Genomic DNA, 13,873 nt, shown 5'->3' on the forward strand with positions numbered 1-13,873 from the left:
GACAAGGATCCCGGAGAACGTGATGGAGTCTTCGTTGGGGATGGCTCTCACAGTAAGTTGGCCTCGCCATTGGTATTCCTTGCTCATATGCATCTCATGTTTCTTTTTTTTCTAAGGCAGTTGCCTCATTGCCTTTTGGTCTTGCAGGGTGCTTTGGCTCTCCATCGGAGCATATCCCAATCTAAGGCCAGGCTCGCGGACATGAAGGGCGAGCACCAGACTACTCTGACCGCCCTTGCGACTGCCCAAAAGCAAGAGCAGGACGCCAAGGACGCCCTGGCAACCACACAGGCTGAGCTGGACGCATCCCAACCTAAGCTGCTGGAGGTCGAGGCTACCAAGGCCACCCTAGTCGCTGCGACGGCTGAGCTCGAGGAGGTCAGGGCTGCTTGGGCCGCACTGGACGCTGCGAAAGCCGAGGCCAAGGAGGCTAAGGCCGCCCTGGCGACGGAGAGGGCAGCTTCCAGCTCCTCCATGGAGGATATGTTGTACCACTGTTGGGTCTTCAACCCGGATGGTGACTTCTTCTTTCCAGGGGCGGATGCATGGGAGTCATTCCGGGAGAGGTTCAAAGCTCGCCTTCAACAAGAGGTGCCCTCTAAGACCGGGGAGACCTCCATAGCTGCCGAGCAGGAGGGCGAGGTGGTGACCTCATCGGAGCAGCCTGGCGGGGCCTAGGACTTCTCTTCTTTTTACCATTTGAACACACATTTTTTTTTGTAACTTTGTATGAGATTTTCTAACCTCGAGACAATTTGGCTTTATCAACTTTTTGTTTCTAATTGATTTACCTCCTTTTGCCTCTATGCATTTTGGTAATAGTCTTAGTTTTTGTTGGTGCTGTGATTGATATCTTATGCTTTTCTAGGAAAAAACATGTTAACCAATTTTGAACCAACTTCTAAGACAAGTCCTGGTTGCATCCTGGACATTAATTTGAAAACCTAGTTCGCGTTAATTTTCGATTAATATCTCGTGCTTTTTAAGAAAAACAACGATCAATCAATTTGAATTAACTTCTAAGTTTTAGGACCTGGTTATATCCAGGACGTCAATTTGAAAACTTAGTTCGCGTTAATTCTTGATTAATATCTTGTTCTTTTTAAGAAAAACACCGATCAATCAATTTGAACTAACTTCTAAGTTTTAGGACCTGGTTACATCCAGGACGTTAATTTGAAAACTTAGTTCGCGTTAATTCTTGATTAATATCTTGTGATTTTTAAGAAAAGCACCGATCAATCAATTTGAACTAACTTCCAAGTATTAGGACCTGGTTACATCCAGGACGTTAATTTGAAAACTTAGTTCACGTTAATTCTTGATTAATATCTTGTGCTTTTTAAGAAAAACACTGATCAATCAATTTGAATTAACTTCTAAGTTTTCAGACCTGGTTACATCCAGGATACGACTTAGTTTGCGTTAATCCTTTATCAATATCTCGTGTTTTTTAAGAAAAACATCGATCAATCGATTTGAATTAACTCCTAAGTCTTTAGGGCGACCTGGTTGTTATCCAGGCACCATATGCCCCCCAAGTAATTAGGAAAGGGTCTTTCGTGGTCACTTGAGATTACTTCCGCAAATATACATAATAATGAAAAAAGATTTAATTCTCATTGCTTAATAAACAAAAGATGTCCTTTTTGATTAAGCCTTACAAGGATATTACTGATAATATTTCTTCAAATGGATGGCGTTCCAAGTTCGTGGCACTGCTTCTCCATTAAGCCGAGCTAATTTTTAGGTTCCTTCCTTTATGACCTTGGTTATTTGATATGGCCCTTCCCAGTTCGGCCCCAATACTCCATCTTTGGGATCTTTACTGGCTAAAAAGACTCCTGAGGACCAGATCGTCGATGCTAAAGGCACGCTTTTTGACCTTTGAGTTGAAATAACGAGTGATTTTTTGCTGATAATGCGCGAGCTGGAGCTACGAATCTTTTCGTCTTTCATCAATTAGGTCAAGGGACGCGCAGAGCAGTTTGTGATTACGATCCTGGTCATACGCCTGGACTCTATGCGAAGATACCTTTATCTCGACAGGAAGGACTGCCTCACTCCCGAAAGCTAGGGAGAACGGAGTATGACCCGTAGAAGTTCGATGCGAGGTCCGGTATGCCCACAGTACCTGGGGGAGCTGTTTTGGCCAGACTCCCTTGACTTTGTCCAGTCTCTTCTTAAGGCTCGCCTTCAGTGTCTTATTGACGACCTCTACCTTCCCATTTGCCTAGGGATAGGCCATGGAGGAGAAGCTCTTCACGATGCCGTACCTCTCACAAAATTCGGTGAAGCGGTCGCTATCAAACTGCGTTCCATTGTCTGATACGATCTTCTTTGGCAGCCCGAACCGGCAAATAATGCTTTTGACCACGAAGTCGAGGACTCTCTTGGAGGTGATTGTTGCCAATGGTTCTGCCACAGCCCACTTGGTGAAGTAGTCGATAACCACCACCGCGTAACGGACCCCTCCCTTTCCAGTAGGGAGGGCGCCAACCAGGTCGATTCCCCAGACCGCGAATGACCACAGGGACGAGATCATCTTCAGCTTGACTGGGGGAGCTCGGGCAACTGAGGCGAATTGCTGGCACTTGTCACATTTCTTGACGTAGGAGATCGAGTCCTTTGATAGAGTGGGCCAGTAATATCCTTGCCTTAAGATCTTCAGGGCAAAGCTTTGCCCCCCAGTGTGATCTCCGCAAAAACCCTCATGCACTTCTTGCAAAATGGCCTTCGCTTTGTCTGGCAGAACGCATCGAAGCAGGGGTAGAGAGTGCCCTTGTCGGTATAGCACCCCATCTACCACTTGCATACCTCGAAGCCTGGTAAAGTATCCGCATTGCGTTATTACGCTCTTCAGGTAATTTTCCTTCGGTGAGATATTAGAAGATGGGGGTCATCCAGGCCGGTCTGGCGTCGATCATCTCGACCTCTGCCCCAACCTCTTCTATGCTTGGATTCTCCAAGAACTCTACCGGTACTAACCCCAAAGTCTCTGTCTCCCCAGAGGTAGCGAGCTTTGCGAGGGCGTCTGCGTTGGAATTCTACTCTCGAGGTATCTGCTCGATTGATCCCCGTTCAAATGAAGACAACTCGACTTTTACCTTGGCCAGGTAAGCAGTGATCTTGGTTCCCCGTGCTTGGTACTCGCCTAGTACTTAGTTGACCACAAGCTGGGAATCGCTGAAACACTGAACGGAGCTGGCCTTTAGCTCCCGGGCCACCTTAGCCCAACCAGTAAGGCTTCGTATTCAGCCTCATTGTTGGAAGCCTTGAATCCGAACCTCAACGCCGAGTGGAATCTATGTCCTTCTGGGGATATCAAAATGATCCCAGCCCCAGAGCTGTGCTTGTTAGATGAGCCATCTACGAAGACCTTCCATGAGGCCTGGACCGAGGTGGCCTAGGGCAAATCTTCCGTAGGATCTTCTCGGAATCCTGCGCATTCCGCCACAAAATCAGCCAGGGCCTGGCTTTTTATTGCACTTCGCGGAGTGTATAAAATCTTGAACTGGCTGAGCTCAATAGCCCACTTCAAAAGTTGTCCCGATGCTTCAGGTTTTTGCAAAACCTGCCTTAAAGGTTGATCGATCATGACATGTATTGAGTGGGATTGGAAATATGGCCTGAGCTTTTGGGAGCCCGTGATGAGACAGAATGCCATCTTTTCCATCAACAGATATCGGGACTCAGCTCCGAGAAGCCTCTTACTGATGTAATAGACTGGTTTTTGAACCCGGTCCTCTTCTCGGACCAATACGGCACTAGCTGCATCTTCTGTGACAGCTAGGTAAAGGAAAAGAGGCTCTCCTGCCGTTGGTTTGGACAACACGGCCAGCTCGGCCAGATGTGCTTTCAGGTCGAGGAAGGCACGTTCGCACTCCTCGGTCCACTCGAACTTCTTATTCCCTCGGAGCAGGTTGTAGAATGGCAGACACCTGTCGGTTGATTTAGAAATAAACCGATTAAGGGTTGCCACCCTTCCTGTCAGGCCCTGAACGTCTTTTCACGACCGAGGCGAGGGCAGCTCGAGCAACGACCTGATCTTATTAGGGTTTGCCTCGATTCCTCTGGTATTGACAATGAAACCTAGGAATTTTCCCGAGGCGACTCCAAAAGTGCACTTCTGCGGGTTAAGCCTCATGCCGTATTCTCTCAGTATCTTAAAATATTCCTCCAGGTCGGAAACATGGTTATCGGCAGTTTTCGACTTGACCAGCATGCCGTCAACGTACACTTCCATGTTCTTCCCGATCTGGTTGGCGAACATCCTGTTCACCAATCTCTGGTATGTAGCACCGGCGTTCTTCAGCCCGAACGGCATGACCTTGTAACAATAGACGTTAGTTGGGGTCATGAAGCTAGTGTGCTCCTGGTCCGCTGGATTCATGGCGGAGTACGCATCCATAAAGGACATGAGCTCATGCCCCGCCGTGGCGTCTACCAATTGGTCGATCCTTGGCAAGGCGAAACAGTTTTTGGGGCAAGCTTTGTTCAGATTGGAGAAATTGATGCAGGTCCGCCGTTTCCCATTGGGCTTTGGGACCAACACAGGATTGGCGACCCAGACCAGGAACTTAGCTTCGCGGATAAAGCCGCATTACTTGAGCTGGGCTACTTCCTCTTCTAAGGCTTCAGCTCGGGTTGTTCCTAGGCGCCTTTGTTTCTGGGACTTCACAGGCACGCTCTTATCCAAATGGAGGGTGTGCATGATGACGCTTGGACTGATTCCCACCATGTCCTCGTGAGACCATGCGAATACATCCAAGTTCTCCTGCAGGAACTTAATTAGCTCCGCCTTCCTTTCGCCACATAGGTTTTTCCCGAGCTTCACCATCCGTGAGGGATTCTGTGGATCGATTTTTACCTCCTCGAGCTCTTCGATAACTTGGAACTCGGATTTATCCTCGCCTATCCTGGGGTCAATATCATCACTTAGGACAATATTTTCCCCTTCGGCGCTCTGAGATTTTTCAATCTCAGGATTAGGTAAAGGTTCCTGAGATTCCTCATTTCCACCTTGGACGGTCATCGTTAACTGTCTGGGTTTTAATTTTCCCTTCATGGAAATGCTGTAGCATTCCTTGGCAGCAAGTTGATCGCCACGGACCGTGCATATTCCCGTGGAAGAGGGGAGTTTCAGCGCGAGGTGGCGGATGGAGGTAACGGCTTCAAAAGCTATAAGCGTAGGTCGACCCAAAATGGCATTGTACGCAGCGGGACAGTCGATGACCACGAACTCGAGGAGTTTTGAGACTGTCCGAGGTCCCTCTCCTTAAGTGATCACTAGCTCGATCGTCCCTATTGTTGCCGATCCTTCTCTCGAAAATCCATAAAGCATCATGGAAGTGGCTTTCAGCTCGGTGACAGACAAACCCATCTTCTCCAGCGTGGACCGGAACAGTAAGTTTACCGAGCTCCCGTTATCGACCAGCACTCTCCTAACCCTCCAATTAGCGAGCTGCACTGCTACAACCAGAGGGTCGTTATGAGGGAACTGGACGTGGCTGGCATCTCCTTCAGTAAATATGATTGGTTGCCTCTCCAACCGCTGCTGCTTTGGCAGATGCTGCTCGGGGACGAACTCCACTCCATTATGAGCCTTAAGTTCGTTGACGTACCTCTTTTGGGCACCTCTGCTCGTGCCAGCCAAATGAGGACCTCCAGAGATTGTGGAGATCTCTCCTCCTATTACTGGAGGAGGGATGTCCTGATCTATCCGTGACCCGAGCTGACTGACCGGGACTTCCAGAGCTGGACGGGTTGCAGGAACTCTATTCTGCGCATACTGAGCCAAGGGTCCGGCTTTGATGAGAGTTTCAATCTCATCCTTGAGGTGCCTACAATCATCGGTATTGTGGCCAACGTCGTTGTGGAACCGAAAAAACTTGGAAGGGTCTCGCTTTCCCTTCTGGTGCTTTAACGGCTCCGGCTTCTTCCAGGGGAGGCGAGCAGAATTTGCTAGGAAGATGTTCTCCTTAGAGTGGGTGAGCTCCGTATAAGTCGCGTAGACCGGCTTAAATTTTTCTACGGACTTGTTCTTCTTTGGGCCATGCTGGTTACCCTCGCTGCTCCCCTTTCTTTTGCCTCCACCAAACTGGTTATTCTGTGTAACGGTCTGGGTCGCTGTCACGACCTCCGTTCCCACTCCAGCGGGCTGTTCAGGGGCCTGGCTTATTCCTGCAGCTGAGGCTTGCGCCTCCTCCAGGTTGATCCACCCCTGGGCCCTATTTAGGAATTCATTTACGGTGCTGACCCCGTTCCTTTGTATCTCATTCCAGAGTCCCCCTCCGACGAGGATTCCAGTCCTCAAAGCTATGAGCTTGGAGCTGTCATCGGCGTCTCTGGCCCGAGCAGCGACATTCGCGAATCTGCTCAGGTAAGCCTTCAGAGGCTTGTCGGGTTGCTGCCTTAAGTTTGTCAAGGTGTCGGCCTTGACGCGGGCAGCCTGGGAAGCTCGGAATGCTCTCTTGAAGTCAGTAGAGAAGGTTTTCCACGAGCTAATTGACTGTTTCTTGCTCTGTTTGAACCACTATCTGGCCGACCCAGTCAAGGTATATGGAAATATTAGACACCTCAGCTCGGGACCTGTGACGCCCCACATCACTATGGCTGCTTTCTGGAATGACGACTGGCCCTACAAACCAAGACAAGTCTTTCCAGCGTGCTTTGTCCTCACTTGCACACTTCCTGGGAAAACTTCCTAGGAGGTCACCCATCCCTAGATTACTCCAGGCCAAGCACGCTTAACCATGGAGTTCTCAAGTGATGGGCTACTGAAAAGAAGATGCATCTTCCTAATATAGGTAGTACCTATCAATCCATTTAAGCCCTCTTCAACTATGTAGTCCCATACCTACACAGTCTTAGAATCATTACACTTGACTTTCCCCAGGCGGTGTGGGATTGCACAGCTTACCCAGTCTTTCCCCTTACGGATCACGGGATTCTGACTGTCACAGGACCAATGTTGTGGGCCATCATCAAAGTATTGAACATGCCCAGATGATCTGATGGATCTCCGTCTCCGTTGAATTTGGACAAGTGCGGCATACGGAAGCCGGGCGGATATGTCGTTGCTGCTATGCTGGGGGCGAAGAGCTCAAGTTCGTCCCCGGAATCATATTCGTCCTTTTCTTTTTCAGATAGGAGCTTCCTCATCAGCTCCTCCATCTAAGCCAAGCGCTCAAGGGTTTTGTCCTGATTTCCCTGGTTGTTCCGAGGCTGTTCAACAGCTCCAGATCCATTGTACACGTTTGGCGGGTTACTGTTCCTCCTATCTTCAGATAGGTTATATGGGACATTCCCGCTGTCGCGTACCTCGGACAGGTCATCCCTCTGGCGAGCACGGCTGCCGTTTCCCACTAGGTCCCACTCTGAGAGTTAAGACGATCTCGGAGGTCGCCCCTCGGAGTGGCTTGAGGAATTTGCGTCGTGCTCAGGCGTTGGCGCAGGTCTCCGCCAGAAAGGTCACTTCGGTGGCTTCCGGTCCAATAGCTCCCGTTTGAGAAGCTTGGAACTCGCCTCTGGGGATGAGGATCCGGGACTTCCCTGGGCGCTCTGCTACGATTCGTCGGTCCGTGTGAGGGAGGATTTCTCCTATTGTTCCCATGAGCCGGAACGTCTCAGACTAGCTGGGGAGGAGACGAGTACCTTATTGGTAAAGGAGGATGCTTGACTGGGGATGCAATCCTGGTCCCGTCAGGGCGAATTAGGTTAGGTTGGGGATGCTGCGCTTTACCATCCTCCTGGTCCTACGCTCTACGGTCTGAGCGGGGTGCAGGACGGCTGGCCGGAACGGGCTGCCGCTGTGAGCCCTCCCCGGATCTCCTTCGCGAACTCCCTCGAGCCCTCCTGGGCGCGCTCGAGGGTGGAAGCGAGCTGGAGTTGAAGTTCGGACCGATCGGCTGTACTGTTGCTCAGCCCTAGGTAGTTCTTCAAAAGTGGTCTCCCGGTGGTGCGAGGTGGGAGTAGAGTTCGACGTCTGGGGTCTGACCGACCGGCTAGGCCTGAACTGATTACCCCAACGAGACTTATGAGTCTCGCCTTGCCTCTTTCTGACGTTAGCGTTGGTTATAAAAGGGGGTAACCAGGCCAGAACCTCTTGAATCTGCAGGTTAGCTTTCGCCAGCTGGCTCCTCAGCTGTGCATTCTCCATTTCCACCGCCGTGTAGAAATCTGGGTTCGGATTAGGTGGCCGGGGAGCCGAGCTTCCAGTATCATCTTGGCCTATTGGCTGCTTGCCCGGCCGCTGTTGAACCTCAGGGTTCTGATCATCGGAGATGGCGGCATGATGGGCCTCCTGCCCATCACGTTGGTCCGCCTCGTTACCACGTCTTGAGCGAGTGGCCACCATGGTTGGGTATTTGCGATAGCACCAATCTAACAAGCTCTCAATGAAAGCACCAAACTGTTGACGCGGTTCTTCGCCAACAGGTAATTAATAGAATAAGATAGTGAGATTAGTGCTAAGTAATGAACCGTAACAGATGAATGATCTTAAAATAAAATGGTGATACGAATAATTTTTTAGGTGGTTCAAAGGTTAAAATCTTTCTACTCCACCAGCCAATATTATTGCTAGTTTTTTTGGTATTCTTTACAGGGTATTTCTTTACATAATAGAATCCAACCCCTTGCAACTCCCAGGGTCTCCATATTTATAGGAGAGGGCGCCTGGGGGTTGGCAAGGGGGGTCATCCCGTGACCTCCTTACCCATCATGTCATCTCTGTGACATTCATGATTAATTCCTAAAACTTGAGAAATGAAGTGTGGTCTAATCAATAGGTAAGGGGGGTAATGGGCCGCACGACCCAACCCAGTCGGGGTGCCTGAACACGCACGTTTATGCTGCGTGTCCGAGAATTCAGGGATATATCAGACACGTGATGCCTGATATATGCACGTTTACATTGCGTGGTTGACTTTATAAGGGGTCACAGACGCCAACTCAGGCTCGTACCTCGAGCTGGATGTCTTCTTAGTCCGCGGTGTCCATACTTCTGACCCGACTCCTTAGTAACCTCAGTGAACCTTTGGTTACCTCGAGCTAAAGAGGTGGGACCTGGGAGCAGCAGCTCCGGGTACATGTCATCCATGTGCCTGATACACAATTATGCCATACCTCAGCCTGCTAATAGCCCGTGAAGAATTAGGGCGTACAAAGGTCTTTTGTTAGATCTGGAATAGGCAAGAAGGGACAACAACAATGATGGGTCTTTTGTGCCGAAGGGTTCTATGGTTCATCAATGGGGTCTTGTGCAAAGGGGTTGTGTCGCCAGGTCTGGTTGTGTTTGATTCATCAATGGGGTCTAGTTCATCAAGGGGGCGTCTTGGAGTTTTTGTTTGTTCAAATTTGTTTGTGTCGCTAGGCAGAGGTTGGGCCCGACAACAAGGCAAAAGTTCATCAAGGGGTTTGGTGCAATGAGGCTGGACATGCGGGATCTGGTGTGAGGAAGAAGATCAGTTCACGGGGATTTGGTGTGAAGACGAGACTAGGTTCGCGAGGATCTAGTATGAGGATGGGGCTGGATCCAACAGGAAATATGGTGTGCACTTCAAATTTGTTATTTTGTAAATCTCTAAGTTTGAACTTTAGATATGGTATTCTTTGATGCTTTGTCGAATTTTATTATTGTCAAATTCAATATGGGATGGTGACTTATTTTATTTTTTAATTAATGTTGTGTATTTGATGTTGAATTGCGTCAGAAGTATGAACTCAAGAAGATGAATTTATGAGTTTTGAATCTTGGTTGTGAAGTTTGAGCATATTTTGTTTTAATTATTTTGTTTGATTTTTGAAATTTATTTTATATTTTATTAGATTTTAATTAATGTTATAAGTTATGGATTAAATTAGATTTTAAGTTTAGTGTTTAGGTTTACGTTTTGTTTATTTATATTACTTCCAAATTTCAATAAATTAAAATATGATTTTTCAATTTATTAAAATAACTAATTTACAAAAGTATGGGTATTTTGGTCGTATTTAATTTTTTTTTACCAAAATAAGTCTCAGGGTATTATTTGTTCAATTTTGCAAAATACAGGGTCCAAATTGTCATTTAATAAAACATAAGGTTTGATCGATAATTTTTGTAAAACACATGGTCCCCTAATTCAATATTTTTTTTGTTTTTTTATTGTTATTCTCTTTTTTTTAATACATGTGTCTTCTTTTTATATATTAAACGTATGTATACAATAAATTCTTGGTTTAACGGTTTTTTTTAGTCAATTTTAACAAAATCTTACAAATATAACTTTAAAAATAATTAAAAATACAGTTGATTAAATATTTAATAATTATATTAATAAAAAATTAAATATTATAAAATATCATTATTTAATACATAATCCTAAATTTAATCTTTTTTTTTTCAGTTTATAGATAAGTATTTAGGATTGATAATTATTATACAAACCCAAATAAAAAGATTTAAATATATTTTCGTAGTTTTCATATATATATATATATATTTTTTAAATGAAATATTGGAGTTGTGGTAAACCAAGTTTAAAACTTTAAAACTTTAAAATTTATATGATAATTAAAATTTGACAACAAGTGCCACCTCTAGCAAGCAAAGTTTACTCTTTAAAAGAAAAAGTGAACATTATTTTAATATTTAACAAAATATTTACATTCATTTATTGTGGTTCTTGCTAATTCTCAAAATTTGATAATGAGTAGCAATGGGAAAAACTTTTCATTTTTCACATAAGAAAATTAAATCTCTAACAAAAGAGTCATCTTCTAATCCAATCAATGATTAGTAACCATAAATGACTATGTAGATATATGTATTATCATATTGACTTGACAAAATAGTGACGATGTATGCTCTTGGATCTACAATTGATATATGTATTATCACAAACCTTTCAAGAGGAAGATTTTGCATTTGAATCCACATGTGCATCAAACAATACCCATTTAAATTTGTATCCATTAATTCATTAATAACTTTTAGTAAAATGATTGAAACGCCATGGTTTCTCTTCAATCACATTTGCTCGTTTCTTATCTCCAAAAATGAATATAAAAACGTCACTTCCTCATACTTTGTTTGTAGACTATTTTGAACTTGCCACAATTTTATATTATTTTAAATAATATAATAATTTGATCAAATAATTAAATAAAGAAGTTATTAGGTAATTTGTAACTCGTGAGGAGTGTTGATCCTAAAAGATGGTGTTTTAATATTTAAATTCGCAAGTGCACGAATCGTTTCGGAATATAATGTTCATGTAAGTACGAGGTCGAACCTATGGGAGTTGACTAACATCAAAATAAACTATTTCAAACAAAGCAAGAATATTCTAACATAATTCTAAATATTTGATGAGATTTTGTTTTAGAAAAAATAAAAGACAAGTAATAAAAAGATTTAAGATTAAATAGAATAATAGTTTTCAAATGAGATAAGTAAAATAAGATTATTAAGATATTAGGATCCACAAAATGCAAGTTCAATAGTATTTATAAGTATATTGATTCCCAAGTTTAGATATTGATTCCTAAGTTTCAAAATATATTTTCTATTCAAGCACAAGTTACTTTAAAAAAGGTAGGATTTTTTTTCACTTATATAAGATATAATTTCTAAGCATTAGTTGTGTTACAACCTAATGAAACTACAAAAAATCAAAGAGATTATGTTTAGGCAAAATATGATACTTATGCTCTAAGAATTAGATGTAAACAATTTAATGAAAAACATTTAATCAAAGAATATCATATTTTTGCATAATGAAGAACTAAGTGTAATATGCTTTAACAATCAATAATAGATGAAAAATGCATATCTTTGATAGAAAAATCCATAAACAATGTTGCATAAATGAGAAATCAACATACAACAAAAAATACTATCTAGTAACGTTTTGCTTCATTATCATCTTAATAATCTTTGAAAAAGATTAGAAGCTCATAACTAGATTGAAATAAAAATTACAAAATAACATACTTGACATGCTCTTCAAAATATGAAAATGATAGAGAGAAAATAGTGAAAAGAAGAGAGAAAAATATGAAGTGTGGAAGATGAAGAAGAAGAGCTCCCCAAATGGTCTTACAAGACTCTATTTATAGGCAAAATATGGAGATTAAATTAATCAAATTAAAATAAATAAATTGATTAATTTAATTGTGTTGGGAAGTGGTAGGATAAATAGAGTAAGTGTAAGAGTATTGGAAAGATGAAGTGTTTGGTTGGGTAAAAGATTAGTGAAAAGCTAGAGTAAAAAAATGAATTAGGAATGTTTATTTAGGTAAGAAAAATAGGGAAGAGTGAGTTGATATTTTAGTGAAAAGAAAAAAAGAACATTGGGAAAAAAATATGGTTTTTAGCCTTTAGGTGGCTGTGTTGGGTTGTGGCTGCTTGCTGGGCAAAAGAGGACAGCTCGTGTGGATTGGGGTTTGCTGGTCCAAAGGTGGCTTCGGTGGTGGAAGGCAGCACTTGGGCCTTTACTGAGGAGGTTGGCCCACGTTGGGGCTGCTTTGCTGATGGCCTGGGCTTTAGGCGTGACAAACAGCTGCTGAAGTGTTGATAGAGAGCTGGGATAGGTGGCGTTGGTGGAGATAGGCTTCGGCTGGAGTGCTGATGCTGAGGAGCATGCGGCTGGGAAGCTTCATATTGGGCCAGGGAGCAGGATGATGGACCGAATGGCAGCTGATGCTGCTGGAGTTGGGCCGAAGCTGGCCAATTGGGCCACGGCTGACACTTGGAGCAGGGGAAGTTGATTGCTTGCTGAACCGAGTGGGAGCTGAAGGAAATGGGAGAAAGGCAGTTGGTGCACAGCTGGGGCTGTTTGGTATTTCAATAACGCCACTTTCCTTGCTTTTCCTTTACAGAAATGCCATTTTTTTCACCATTATTCTTGCTTTTCAAGGGCAAATAATATACAAAAAATTCCCAATAAAACAAACATAAATTAAATTAAAACTAAATATTTTCAATAATGAAATATACAACAAAAGTTCAATGAAAATATTAATTAAAATCTAATTTACTTAAACATTTAAGCTCAAAATTGCATCTTTTTACTCCTAACTTAACAATATTAATTTTAAATAATTAAGCCATAACATTTTACAATAATATAACAATAAAAATACACAAAAATCTATAAAATTAAAATAAACCTAATAAATTCAAAATTACTTAAAAACTTAATAAATCAATTAAAAACTCAAGAATTAAGCAACAATTAGCACATAAGAAGTGGTAAAATAACTCTATTTTGTAGAGTTATCAAGGAGTTACAAATATGGTAACTTAAGATTACAAGATTTGTAAAGTATGCTTTTAATGTGCATAGGAGCATCGAAATTTTCAGCTCATGCTCCCGATTTTCTCTCCCAACCCTAACCCTTAGGGTTTCACAGTTTTTTCTTTCTCTTCTCTCGGCTAGGGGGGCCACTGCCGCCCTTAGGTGTGTGTCGACTAAGCCCTGACCGAGAGCGGATGGGCTGTAAGCCTTGGATGAATGTAGTGATTTTTCTTGGTTTCGTGTGACTCTTCCCTTTCGGCTCCAATATACCTTATGCTTGGCTGGAGGTTTTGTAGCATGGTGGGACTAGTACTTCATGTTGGAAAAAATTGAGTGAATGAGAAATTGATGCCTAAAATGGAATTGATTCAGCAAATCACCTTGATTAAAGATGATATTATATGAATATTATGTGATTTTATTCTGATTGATTTTGACAAATCACTTTGGTCAAAATTAAGATATCAGAATATTGTGTAATTAATTATGATTGATTGTCAGAAAATCACTTTGGGTAACAACTAATATTACTAGAATAAGTGTGATTAATTCTGATTAATTATCAGAAAATCACTTTGGGTAATTGC

This window comes from Humulus lupulus, chromosome 2 (assembly GCF_963169125.1).
Source record: "Humulus lupulus chromosome 2, drHumLupu1.1, whole genome shotgun sequence".
NCBI lineage: Eukaryota > Viridiplantae > Streptophyta > Magnoliopsida > Rosales > Cannabaceae > Humulus > Humulus lupulus.